Source organism: Protopterus annectens, chromosome 4.part0, assembly GCF_019279795.1.
Source record: "Protopterus annectens isolate FY-2018-M chromosome 4.part0, PAN1.0, whole genome shotgun sequence".
Classification (NCBI taxonomy): domain Eukaryota; kingdom Metazoa; phylum Chordata; order Ceratodontiformes; family Protopteridae; genus Protopterus; species Protopterus annectens.
In genome coordinates, this window is record NC_056733.1 from 966468745 (window position 1) to 966482230 (window position 13486).

Sequence of the window (13486 nt, forward strand, 5' to 3'; positions counted from 1 at the left end):
AGGATGAGGCTAGTGTGTGGTATGTAAGAGAATCATTATAGTAATAACTTAATGCATAACTTAATAAAATAAAGTAAATATAGATATTGCAGTCTTTAACACTTATGTATGAAATATGTGGGATATCAAAATTTTTATTAATGTGTCATTGCATATCTGAACTGTTAGTTAATGTTGTGGAATACCTAGATTAAGACTAAGCATTGCCGTCTGCTCCTTGTCTGAAACATGCTGTAGATCGCAGTCAATAACTGATGAGGGTAAACATGTAAGTTAACTGAAGTCCTAGACAGCTATCCATGTGTGTAAATGCAATATATGAAACAACATGAATCAATAAAGAGTAAAATGAGGCGGTGCTCTGATGAAATAAAATGTTCAGCATTCCTGTAGTCACTGCTTGTGGGTTCTAACCCCACACCAGCCACCTGAGGAATTGTGCAGTTTTCAATACTGTGTTAGATTTCATCAATAAAATATAACCATGCTTGCATGTGAAGTGCACACCCATAGACCTGTGCCATGACTGCCCAGCTGTCCAGTGTAATCAGTGTACATGGACACACCTCTCAACCGTCACGGTTTTTGCAGCATGTACTGAATATTGTCCCATATGTCTGGTCAGTTTGGAATAAGATCTTGTTTTACTGGCCAGTCTCTGCCACATTGGTGAGGATCAATGTCAGAAAAAAATCTCAGTCCCATGATTTGCAGATATGTGACATTACTCAAAATGTGATTTAATGGCAAATCTGTTATCAGAACACGTAGCTACTACTGTTAAGAGCACAGTATGTAAGAACGTTCCCTGTCATTGTGCCTTTGTAACACCATTATGCATGGCTTGCTCCATAATGTCCCGTCGTAAGAGGTTAGGAGCTATGTATGTGGAACATCATATATACAATATAAACAACATTGAATGATTACTGGATGCAATATGATCTGTGCTATAGTGTGTGTGTAAGGAAAAGGGTAGTAGTTCAAATAATAAACGTCATGGCAACAAGGGAATCTAACGTCTAAAAAGTATAAGGGTAGCACTTCAAATAATAAACGTCATGGCAACAAGGGAATCTAACGTCTAAAAAGTATAAGGGTAGTACTTCAAATAATAAATGTCATAGCAACAAGGGAAATCTAACGTCTAAAAAGTATAAGGGTAGCACTTCAAATAATAAACGTCATAGCAACAAGGGAATCTAACGTCAAAAAAGTATAAGGGTAGCACTTCAAATAATAAACGTCATGGCAACAAGGGAAACTAACGTCTAAAAAGTATAAGGGTAGCACTTCAAATAATAAACGTCATGGCAACAAGGGAAATCTAAAGTCTAAAAAGTATAAGGGTAGCACTTCAAATAATAAACGTCATAGCAACAAGGGAAATCTAAAGTCTAAAAAGTATAAGGGTAGCACTTCAAATAATAAACGTCATGGCAACAAGGGAATCTAACGTCTAAAAAGTATAAGGGTAGTACTTCAAATAATAAACGTCATAGCAACAAAGGAATCTAACGTCTAAAAAGTATAAGGATAGCACTTCAAATAATAAACGTCATAGCAACAAGGGAAAGCTAACGTCTAAAAAGTATAAGGGTAGCACTTCAAATAATAAACGTCATAGCAACAAGGGAATCTAACATCTAAAAAGTATAAGGGTAGTACTTCAAATAATAAACATCATAGCAACAAGGGAATCTAACGTCTAAAAAGTATAAGGGTAGCACTTCAAATAATAAACGTCATGGCAACAAGGGAATCTAACATCTAAAAAGTATAAGGGTAGCACTTCAAAAAATAAACGTCATAGCAACAAGGGAATCTAACGTCTAAAAAGTATAAGGGTAGCACTTCAAATAATAAACATCATAGCAACGAGGGAAATCTAATGTCTAAAAAGTAAAAGGGTAGTACTTCAAATAATAAACGTCATAGCAACAAAGGAATCTAACGTCTAAAAAGTATAAGGGTAGCACTTCAAATAATAAACGTCATAGCAACAAGGGAAAGCTAACGTCTAAAAAGTATAAGGGTAGTACTTCAAATAATAAACGTCAAAGCAACAAGGGAAATCTAAAGACTAAAAAGTATAAGGGTAGCACTTCAAATAATAAACGTCATAGCAACAAGGGAATCTAATGTATAAAAAGTATAAGGGTAGCACTTCAAATAATAAACGTCATAGCAACAAGGGAATCTAACGTCTAAAAAGTATAAGGGTAGTCCTTCAAATAATAAACGTCATAGCAACAAGGGAATCTAACGTCTAAAAAGTATAAGGGTAGCACTTTAAATAATAAACGTCATGGCAACAAGGGAATCTAACGTCTAAAAAGTATAAGGGTAGCACTTCAAATAATAAACATCACAGCAACAAGGGAATCTAACGTCTAAAAAGTATAAGGGTAGCACTTCAAATAATAAACGTCATAGCAACAAGGGAAATCTAACGTCTAAAAAGTATAAGGGTAGTACTTCAAATAATAAACGTCATAGCAACAAGGGAATCTAACGTCTAAAAACTATAAGGGTAGCACTTCAAATAATAAACGTCATAGCAACAAGGTTATCTAACGTCTAAAAAGTATAAGGGTAGCACTTCAAATAATAAATGTCATGGCAACAAGGGAATCTAACGTCTAAAAAGTATAAGGGTAGCACTTCAAATAATAAACGTCATGGCAACAAGGGAATCTAACATCTAAAAAGTATAAGGGTAGCACTTCAAATAATAAACGTCATGGCAACAAGGGAAACTAACGTCTAAAAAGTATAAGGGTAGCACTTCAAATAATAAACGTCATGGCAACAAGGGAATCTAACGTCTAAAAAGTATAAGGGTAGCACTTCAAATAATAAACGTCATAGCAACAAGGGAAAGCTAACGTCTAAAAAGTATAAGGGTAGCACTTCAAATAATAAACATCATAGCAACAAGGGAATCTAACGTCTAAAAAGTATAAGGGTAGCACTTCAAATAATAAACGTCATAGCAACAAGGGAATCTAACATCTAAAAAGTATAAGGGTAGCACTTCAAATAATAAACGTCATAGCAACAAGGGAATCTAACGTCTAAAAAGTATAAGGGTAGCACTTCAAATAATAAACGTCATAGCAACAAGGGAATCTAACGTCTAAAAAGTATAAGGGTAGCACTTCAAATAATAAACGTCATGGCAACAAGGGAATCTAACGTCTAAAAAGTATAAGGGTAGCACTTCAAATAATAAACGTCATAGCAACAAGGGAATCTAACGTCTAAAAAGTATAAGGGTAGCACTTCAAATAATAAACGTCATAGCAACAAGGGAATCTAACATCTAAAAAGTATAAGGGTAGCACTTCAAATAATAAACGTCATAGCAACAAGGGAATCTAACGTCTAAAAAGTATAAGGGTAGCACTTCAAATAATAAACGTCATAGCAACAAGGGAAATCTAACGTCTAAAAAGTATAAGGGTAGTACTTCAAATAATAAACGTCATAGCAACAAGGGAATCTAACGTCTAAAAAGTATAAGGGTAGCACTTCAAATAATAAACGTCATAGCAACAAGGGAAAGCTAACGTCTAAAAAGTATAAGGGTAGCACTTCAAATAATAAACGTCATAGCAACAAGGGAATCTAACGTATAAAAAGTATAAGGGTAGCACTTCAAATAATAAAATAGCAACAAGGGAATCTAACGTCTAAAAGTATAAGGGTAGTACTTCAAATAATAAACGCCATAGCAACAAGGAAATCTAACGCCTAAAAGTATAAGGGTAGCACTTCAAATAATAAACGCTATGGCAACAAGGGAATCTAACATCTAAAAAGTATAAGGGTAGCACTTCAAATAATAAACATCATAACAACAAGGGAATCTAACGTCTAAAAAGTATAAGGGTAGCACTTCAAATAATAAACGTCATGGCAACAAGGGAATCTAACATCTAAAAAGTATAATAGGTTCATAGGTTGGTTCATAGGTTGGTACTAGGCTATCAGCCTAGGGCTACATACAAAGCCATAACAATTCCTGGCTATTTCTTCCCATTATTTATTATTTACTTTCCTGGACTTAAGGAAGTCGCTACTTTAAGTGTAGCACTTCAAATAATAAACGTCATAGCAACAAGGGAATCTAACGTCTAAAAAGTATAAGGGTAGCACTTCAAATAATAAACATCATAGCAACCGAAATCTAACGTCTAAAAAGTAAAAGGGTAGTACTTCAAATAATAAACGTCATAGCAACAAAGGAATCTAATGTATAAAAAGTATAAGGGTAGCACTTCAAATAATAAACGTCATAGCAACAAGGGAATCTAACGTCCAAAAAGTATAAGGGTAGCATTTCAAATAATAAACGTCATAGCAACAAGGGAAATCTAACGTCTAAAAAGTATAAGGGTAGTACTTCAAATAATAAACGTCATGGCAACAAGGGAATCTAACGTCTAAAAAGTATAAGGGTAGCACTTCAAATAATAAACATCACAGCAACAAGGGAATCTAACGTCTAAAAAGTATAAGGGTAGCACTTCAAATAATAAACGTCATAGCAACAAGGGAATCTAACGTCTAAAAGTATAAGGGTAGCACTTCAAATAATAAACGCCATAGCAACAAGGGAATCTAACGCCTAAAAGTATAAGGGTAGCACTTCAAATAATAAACGCCATGGCAACAAGGGAACCTAACGTCTAAAAAGTATAAGGGTAGCACTTCAAATAATAAACGTCATGGCAACAAGGGAATCTAACATCTAAAAGTATAAGGGTAGCACTTCAAATAATAAACGCCATGGCAACAAGGGAATCTAACGCCTAAAAAGTATAAGGGTAGCACTTCAAATAATAAACGCCATGGCAACAAGGGAATCTAACGCCTAAAAAGTATAAGGGTAGCACTTCAAATAATAAACGCCATGGCAACAAGGGAAAGCTAACGCCTAAAAGTATAAGGGTAGCACTTCAAATAATAAACATCATAGCAACAAGGGAATCTAACGCCTAAAAGTATAAGGGTAGCACTTCAAATAATAAACGCCATAGCAACAAGGGAATCTAACATCTAAAAAGTATAAGGTAGCACTTCAAATAATAAACGCCATGGCAAAAGGGAATCTAACGCCTAAAAGTATAAGGGTAGCACTTCAAATAATAAACGCCATAGCAACAAGGGAATCTAACGCCTAAAAGTATAAGGGTAGCACTTCAAATAATAAACGCCATAGCAACAAGGGAATCTAACGCCTAAAAAGTATAAGGGTAGCACTTCAAATAATAAACGCCATAGCAACAAGGGAATCTAACGCCTAAAAAGTATAAGGGTAGCACTTCAAATAATAAACGTCATAGCAACAAGGGAATCTAACATCTAAAAAGTATAAGGGTAGCACTTCAAAAAATAAACGTCATAGCAACAAGGGAATCTAACGTCTAAAAAGTATAAGGGTAGCACTTCAAATAATAAACGTCATAGCAACGAGGGAAATCTAACGTCTAAAAAGTAAAAGGGTAGTACTTCAAATAATAAACGTCATAGCAACAAAGGAATCTAACGTCTAAAAAGTATAAGGATAGCACTTCAAATAATAAACGTCATAGCAACAAGGGAAAGCTAACGTCTAAAAAGTATAAGGGTAGCACTTCAAATAATAAACGTCATAGCAACAAGGGAATCTAACGTATAAAAAGTATAAGGGTAGCACTTCAAATAATAAATGTCATAGCAACAAGGGAATCTAACGTCAAAAAAGTATAAGGGTAGTACTTCAAATAATAAACGTCATAGCAACAAGGAAATCTAACGTCTAAAAAGTATAAGGGTAGCACTTCAAATAATAAACGTCATGGCAACAAGGGAATCTAACATCTAAAAAGTATAAGGGTAGCACTTCAAATAATAAACATCATAGCAACAAGGGAATCTAACGTCTAAAAAGTATAAGGGTAGCACTTCAAATAATAAACATCATGGCAACAAGGGAATCTAACATCTAAAAAGTATAATAGGTTCATAGGTTGGTTTACTAGGCTATCAGCCCTAGGGCCTATCAAAAAGCCATAACAATTAAGTCGCTACTTTAAGTGTAGCACTTCAAATAATAAACGTCATAGCAACAAGGGAATCTAACGTCTAAAAAGTATAAGGGTAGCACTTCAAATAATAAACATCATAGCAACGAGAAAGGGATCTAACGTCTAAAAAGTATAAGGGTAGCACTTCAAATAATAAACGTCATAGCAACAAGGGAATCTAACGTATAAAAAGTATAAGGGTAGCACTTCAAATAATAAATGTCATAGCAACAAGGGAATCTAACGTCAAAAAAGTATAAGGGTAGTACTTCAAATAATAAACGTCATAGCAACAAGGAAATCTAACGTCTAAAAAGTATAAGGGTAGCACTTCAAATAATAAACGTCATGGCAACAAGGGAATCTAACATCTAAAAAGTATAAGGGTAGCACTTCAAATAATAAACATCATAGCAACAAGGGAATCTAACGTCTAAAAAGTATAAGGGTAGCACTTCAAATAATAAACATCATGGCAACAAGGGAATCTAACATCTAAAAAGTATAATAGGTTCATAGGTTGGTTCATAGGTTGGTACTAGGCTATCAGCCCTAGGGCCTATACAAGCCTAGCCATAACAATTCCCTGGCTATTTCTTCCCACATTATTTACTTTCCTGGACTTAAGGAAGTCGCTACTTTAAGTGTAGCACTTCAAATAATAAACGTCATAGCAACAAGGGAATCTAACGTCTAAAAAGTATAAGGGTAGCACTTCAAATAATAAACATCATAGCAACGAGGGAAATCTAACGTCTAAAAAGTAAAAGGGTAGTACTTCAAATAATAAACGTCATAGCAACAAAGGAATCTAACGTCTAAAAAGTATAAGGGTAGCACTTCAAATAATAAACGTCATAGCAACAAGGGAAAGCTAACGTCTAAAAAGTATAAGGGTAGTACTTCAAATAATAAACGTCATAGCAACAAGGGAAATCTAAAGTCTAAAAAGTATAAGGGTAGCACTTCAAATAATAAACGTCATAGCAACAAGGGAATCTAATGTATAAAAAGTATAAGGGTAGCACTTCAAATAATAAACGTCATAGCAACAAGGGAATCTAACGTCTAAAAAGTATAAGGGTAGTACTTCAAATAATAAACGTCATAGCAACAAGGGAATCTAACGTCTAAAATATATAAGGGTAGCACTTCAAATAATAAACGTCATAGCAACAAGGGAAATCTAACGTCTAAAAAGTATAAGGGTAGTACTTCAAATAATAAACGTCATGGCAACAAGGGAATCTAACGTCTAAAAAGTATAAGGGTAGCACTTCAAATAATAAACATCACAGCAACAAGGGAATCTAACATCTAAAAAGTATAAGGGTAGCACTTCAAATAATAAACGTCATAGCAACAAGGGAAATCTAACGTCTAAAAAGTATAAGGGTAGTACTTCAAATAATAAACGTCATAGCAACAAGGGAATCTAACGTCTAAAAACTATAAGGGTAGCACTTCAAATAATAAACGTCATAGCAACAAGGTTATCTAACGTCTAAAAAGTATAAGGGTAGCACTTCAAATAATAAATGTCATGGCAACAAGGGAATCTAACGTCTAAAAAGTATAAGGGTAGCACTTCAAATAATAAACGTCATGGCAACAAGGGAATCTAACATCTAAAAAGTATAAGGGTAGCACTTCAAATAATAAACGTCATGGCAACAAGGGAAACTAACGTCTAAAAAGTATAAGGGTAGCACTTCAAATAATAAACGTCATGGCAACAAGGGAATCTAACGTCTAAAAAGTATAAGGGTAGCACTTCAAATAATAAACATCATAGCAACAAAGGAAAGCTAACGTCTAAAAAGTATAAGGGTAGCACTTCAAATAATAAACATCATAGCAGCAAGGGAATCTAACGTCTAAAAAGTATAAGGGAAGCACTTCAAATAATAAACGTCATAGCAACAAGGGAATCTAACATCTAAAAAGTATAAGGGTAGCACTTCAAATAATAAACGTCATGGCAACAAGGGAATCTAACATCTAAAAAGTATAAGGGTAGCACTTCAAATAATAAACGTCATAGCAACAAGGGAATCTAACATCTAAAAAGTATAAGGGTAGCACTTCAAATAATAAACGTCATAGCAACAAGGGAATCTAACATCTAAAAAGTATAAGGATAGCACTTCAAATAATAAACGTCATAGCAACAAGGGAAATCTAACGTCTAAAAAGTATAAGGGTAGCACTTCAAATAATAAACGTCATGGCAACAAGGGAATCTAACGCCTAAAAGTATGAGGGTAGCACTTCAAATAATAAACGTCATGGCAACAAAGGAATCTAACATCTAAAAAGTATAAGGGTAGCACTTCAAATAATAAACGTCATGGCAACAAGGGAATCTAACATCTAAAAAGTATAAGGGTAGCACTTCAAATAATAAACGTCATAGCAACAAGGGAATCTAACGTCTAAAAAGTATAAGGGTAGCACTTCAAATAATAAACGTCATAGCAACAAGGGAAATCTAACGTCTAAAAAGTATAAGGGTAGTACTTCAAATAATAAACGTCATAGCAACAAGGGAAATCTAACGTCTAAAAAGTATAAGGGTAGTACTTCAAATAATAAACGTCATGGCAACAAGGGAATCTAACGTCTAAAAAGTATAAGGGTAGCACTTCAAATAAACATCATAGCAACAAGGGAATCTAACGTCTAAAAAGTATAAGGGTAGCACTTCAAATAATAAACGTCATAGCAACAAGGGAATCTAACGTCTAAAAAGTATAAGGGTAGCACTTCAAATAATAAACGTCATAGCAACAAGGGAATCTAACGTCTAAAAAGTATAAGGGTAGTACTGCAAATAATAAATGTCATAGCAACAAGGGAATCTAATGTCTAAAAAGTATAAGGGTAGCACTTCAAATAATAAATGTCATAGCAACGAGGGAAATCTAACGTATAAAAAGTATAAAGGTAGCAGTTCAAATAACAAACGTCATAGCAACAAGGGAATCTAACGTCTAAAAAGTATAAGGGTAGCACTTCAAATAATAAACGTCATAGCAACAAGGGAATCTAAAGTCTAAAAAGTATAAGGGTAGCACTTCAAATAAACATCATAGCAACAAGGGAATCTAACATCTAAAAAGTATAAGGGTAGCACTTCAAATAATAAACGTCATGGCAACAAGGGAATCTAACGTCTAAAAAGTATAAGGGTAGTACTTCAAATAATAAACGTCATAGCAACAAGGGAAATCTAACGTCTAAAAAGTATAAGGGTAGCACTTCAAATAATAAACGTCATAGCAACAAGGGAAAGCTAACGTCTAAAAAGTATAAGGGTAGCACTTCAAATAATAAACGTCATAGCAACAAGGGAAATCTAAAGTCTAAAAAGTATAAGGGTAGCACTTCAAATAATAAACGTCATAGCAACAAGGGAATCTAATGTCTAAAAAGTATAAGGGTAGCATTTCAAATAATAAACGTCATAGCAACAAGGGAATCTAACGTCTAAAAAGTATAAGGGTAGTACTTCAAATAATAAACGTCATAGCAACAAGGGAATCTAACGTCTAAAAAGTATAAGGGTAGCACTTCAAATAATAAACGTCATAGCAACAAAGGAAATCTAACGTCTAAAAAGTATAAGGGTAGTACTTCAAATAATAAACGTCATGGCAACAAGGGAATCTAACGTCTAAAAAGTATAAGGGTAGCACTTCAAATAATAAACATCATAGCAACAAGGGAATCTAACGTCTAAAAAGTATAAGGGTAGCACTTCAAATAATAGCGTCATAGCAACAAGGGAAATCTAACGTCTAAAAAGTATAAGGGTAGTACTTCAAATAATAAACGTCATAGCAACAAGGGAAATCTAACGTCTAAAAAGTATAAGGGTAGCACTTCAAATAATAAACGTCATAGCAACAAGGGAAATCTAAAGTCTAAAAAGTATAAGGGTAGCACTTCAAATAATAAATGTCATAGCAACAAGGGAATCTAACGTCTAAAAAGTATAAGGGTAGCACTTCAAATAATAAACGTCATAGCAACAAGGGAAATCTAACGTCTAAAAAGTATAAGGGTAGCACTTCAAATAATAAATGTCATGGCAACAAGGGAATCTAACGTCTAAAAAGTATAAGGGTAGCACTTCAAATAATAAACGTCATGGCAACAAGGGAATCTAACATCTAAAAAGTATAAGGGTAGCACTTCAAATAATAAACGTCATGGCAACAAGGGAAACTAACGTCTAAAATGTATAAGGGTAGCACTTCAAATAATAAATGTCATGGCAACAAGGGAATCTAACGTCTAAAAAGTATAAGGGTAGCACTTCAAATAATAAACGTCATAGCAACAAGGGAAAGCTAACGTCTAAAAAGTATAAGGGTAGCACTTCAAATAATAAACATCATAGCAGCAAGGGAATCTAACGTCTAAAAAGTATAAGGGTAGCACTTCAAATAATAAACGTCATAGCAACAAGGGAATCTAACATCTAAAAAGTACAAGGGTAGCACTTCAAATAATAAACGTCATGGCAACAAGGGAATCTAACATCTAAAAAGTATAAGGGTAGCACTTCAAATAATAAACGTCATAGCAACAAGGGAATCTAACATCTAAAAAGTATAAGGGTAGCACTTCAAATAATAAACGTCATAGTAACAAGGGAATCTAACATCTAAAAAGTATAAGGATAGCACTTCAAATAATAAACGTCATAGCAACAAGGGAAATCTAACGTCTAAAAAGTATAAGGGTAGCACTTCAAATAATAAACGTCATGGCAACAAGGGAATCTAACGTCTAAAAAGTATAAGGGTAGCACTTCAAATAATAAACGTCATGGCAACAAAGGAATCTAACATCTAAAAAGTATAAGGGTAGCACTTCAAATAATAAACGTCATGGCAACAAGGGAATCTAACATCTAAAAAGTATAAGGGTAGCACTTCAAATAATAAACGTCATAGCAACAAGGGAATCTAGCGTCTAAAAAGTATAAGGGTAGCACTTCAAATAATAAACGTCATAGCAACAAGGGAAATCTAACGTCTAAAAAGTATAAGGGTAGTACTTCAAATAATAGCGTCATAGCAACAAAAATCTAACGTCTAAAAAGTATAAGGGTAGTACTTCAAATAATAAACGTCATGGCAACAAGGGAATCTAACGTCTAAAAAGTATAAGGGTAGCACTTCAAATAAACATCATAGCAACAAGGGAATCTAACGTCTAAAAAGTATAAGGGTAGCACTTCAAATAATAAACGTCATAGCAACAAGGGAATCTAACGTCTAAAAAGTATAAGGGTAGCACTTCAAATAATAAACGTCATAGCAACAAGTGAATCTAACGTCTAAAAAGTATAAGGGTAGTACTGCAAATAATAAATGTCATAGCAACAAGGGAATCTAATGTCTAAAAAGTATAAGGGTAGCACTTCAAATAATAAATGTCATAGCAACGAGGGAAATCTAACGTATAAAAAGTATAAAGGTAGCACTTCAAATAATAAATGTCATAGCAACAAGGGAATCTAACGTCTAAAAAGTATAAGGGTAGCACTTCAAATAATAAACGTCATAGCAACAAGGGAATCCAAAGTCTAAAAAGTATAAGGGTAGCACTTCAAATAAACATCATAGCAACAAGGGAATCTAACATCTAAAAAGTATAAGGGTAGCACTTCAAATAATAAACGTCATGGCAACAAGGGAATCTAACGTCTAAAAAGTATAAGGGTAGTACTTCAAATAATAAGCGTCATAGCAACAAGGAAATCTAACGTCTAAAAAGTATAAGGGTAGCACTTCAAATAATAAACGTCATAGCAACAAGGGAAAGCTAACGTCTAAAAAGTATAAGGGTAGCACTTCAAATAATAAACGTCATAGCAACAAGAAATCTAAAGTCTAAAAGTATAAGGGTAGCACTTCAAATAATAAACGTCATAGCAACAAGGGAATCTAATGTCTAAAAAGTATAAGGGTAGCATTTCAAATAATAAACGTCATAGCAACAAGGGAATCTAACGTCTAAAAGTATAAGGATAGTACTTCAAATAATAGCGTCATAGCAACAAGGGAATCTAACGTCTAAAAAGTATAAGGGTAGCACTTCAAATAATAAACGTCATAGCAACAAGGGAAATCTAACGTCTAAAAAGTATAAGGGTAGTACTTCAAATAATAAACGTCATGGCAACAAGGGAATCTAACGTCTAAAAAGTATAAGGGTAGCACTTCAAATAATAAACGTCATAGCAACAAGGGAAATCTAACGTCTAAAAAGTATAAGGGTAGCACTTCAAATAATAAACGTCATAGCAACAAGGGAAATCTAACGTCTAAAAAGTATAAGGGTAGTACTTCAAATAATAAACGTCATAGCAACAAGGGAAATCTAACGTCTAAAAAGCATAAGGGTAGCACTTCAAATAATAAACGTCATAGCAACAAGGGAAAGCTAACGTCTAAAAAGTATAAGGGTAGCACTTCAAATAATAAACTTCATAGCAACAAGGGAAATCTAAAGTCTAAAAAGTATAAGGGTAGCACTTCAAATAATAAACGTCATAGCAACAAGGGAATCTAACGTCTAAAAAGTATAAGGGTAGCACTTCAAATAATAAACGTCATAGCAACAAGGGAAATCTAACGTCTAAAAAGTATAAGGGTAGTACTTCAAATAATAAACGTCATGGCTACAAGGGAATCTAACGTCTAAAAAGTATAAGGGTAGCACTTCAAATAATAAACATCATAGCAACAAGGGAATCTAACGTCTAAAAAGTATAAGGGTAGCACTTCAAATAATAAACGCCATATCAACAAGGGAAATCTAACGTCTAAAACGTATAAGGGTAGTACTTCAAATAATAAACGTCATAGCAACAAAGGAAATCTAACGTCTAAAAAGTATAAGGGTAGCACTTCAAATAATAAATGTCATGGCAACAAGGGAATCTAACGTCTAAAAAGTATAAGGGTAGCACTTCAAATAATAAACGTCATAGCAACAAGGTTATCTAACGTCTAAAAAGTATAAGGGTAGCACTTCAAATAATAAACGTCATGGCAACAAGGGAATCTAACGTCTAAAAAGTATAAGGGTAGCACTTCAAATAATAAACGTCATGGCAACAAGGGAATCTAACGTCTAAAAAGTATAAGGGTAGCACTTCAAATAATAAACGTCATGGCAACAAGGGAAACTAACGTCTAAAAAGTATAAGGGTAGCACTTCAAATAATAAACGTCATGGCAACAAGGGAAATCTAACGTCTGAAAAGTATAAGGGTAGCACTTCAAATAATAAACGTCATGGCAACAAGGGAATCTAACGTCTAAAAAGTATAAGGGTAGCACTTCAAATAATAAACGTCATAGCAACAAGGGAATCTAACATCTAAAAAGTAT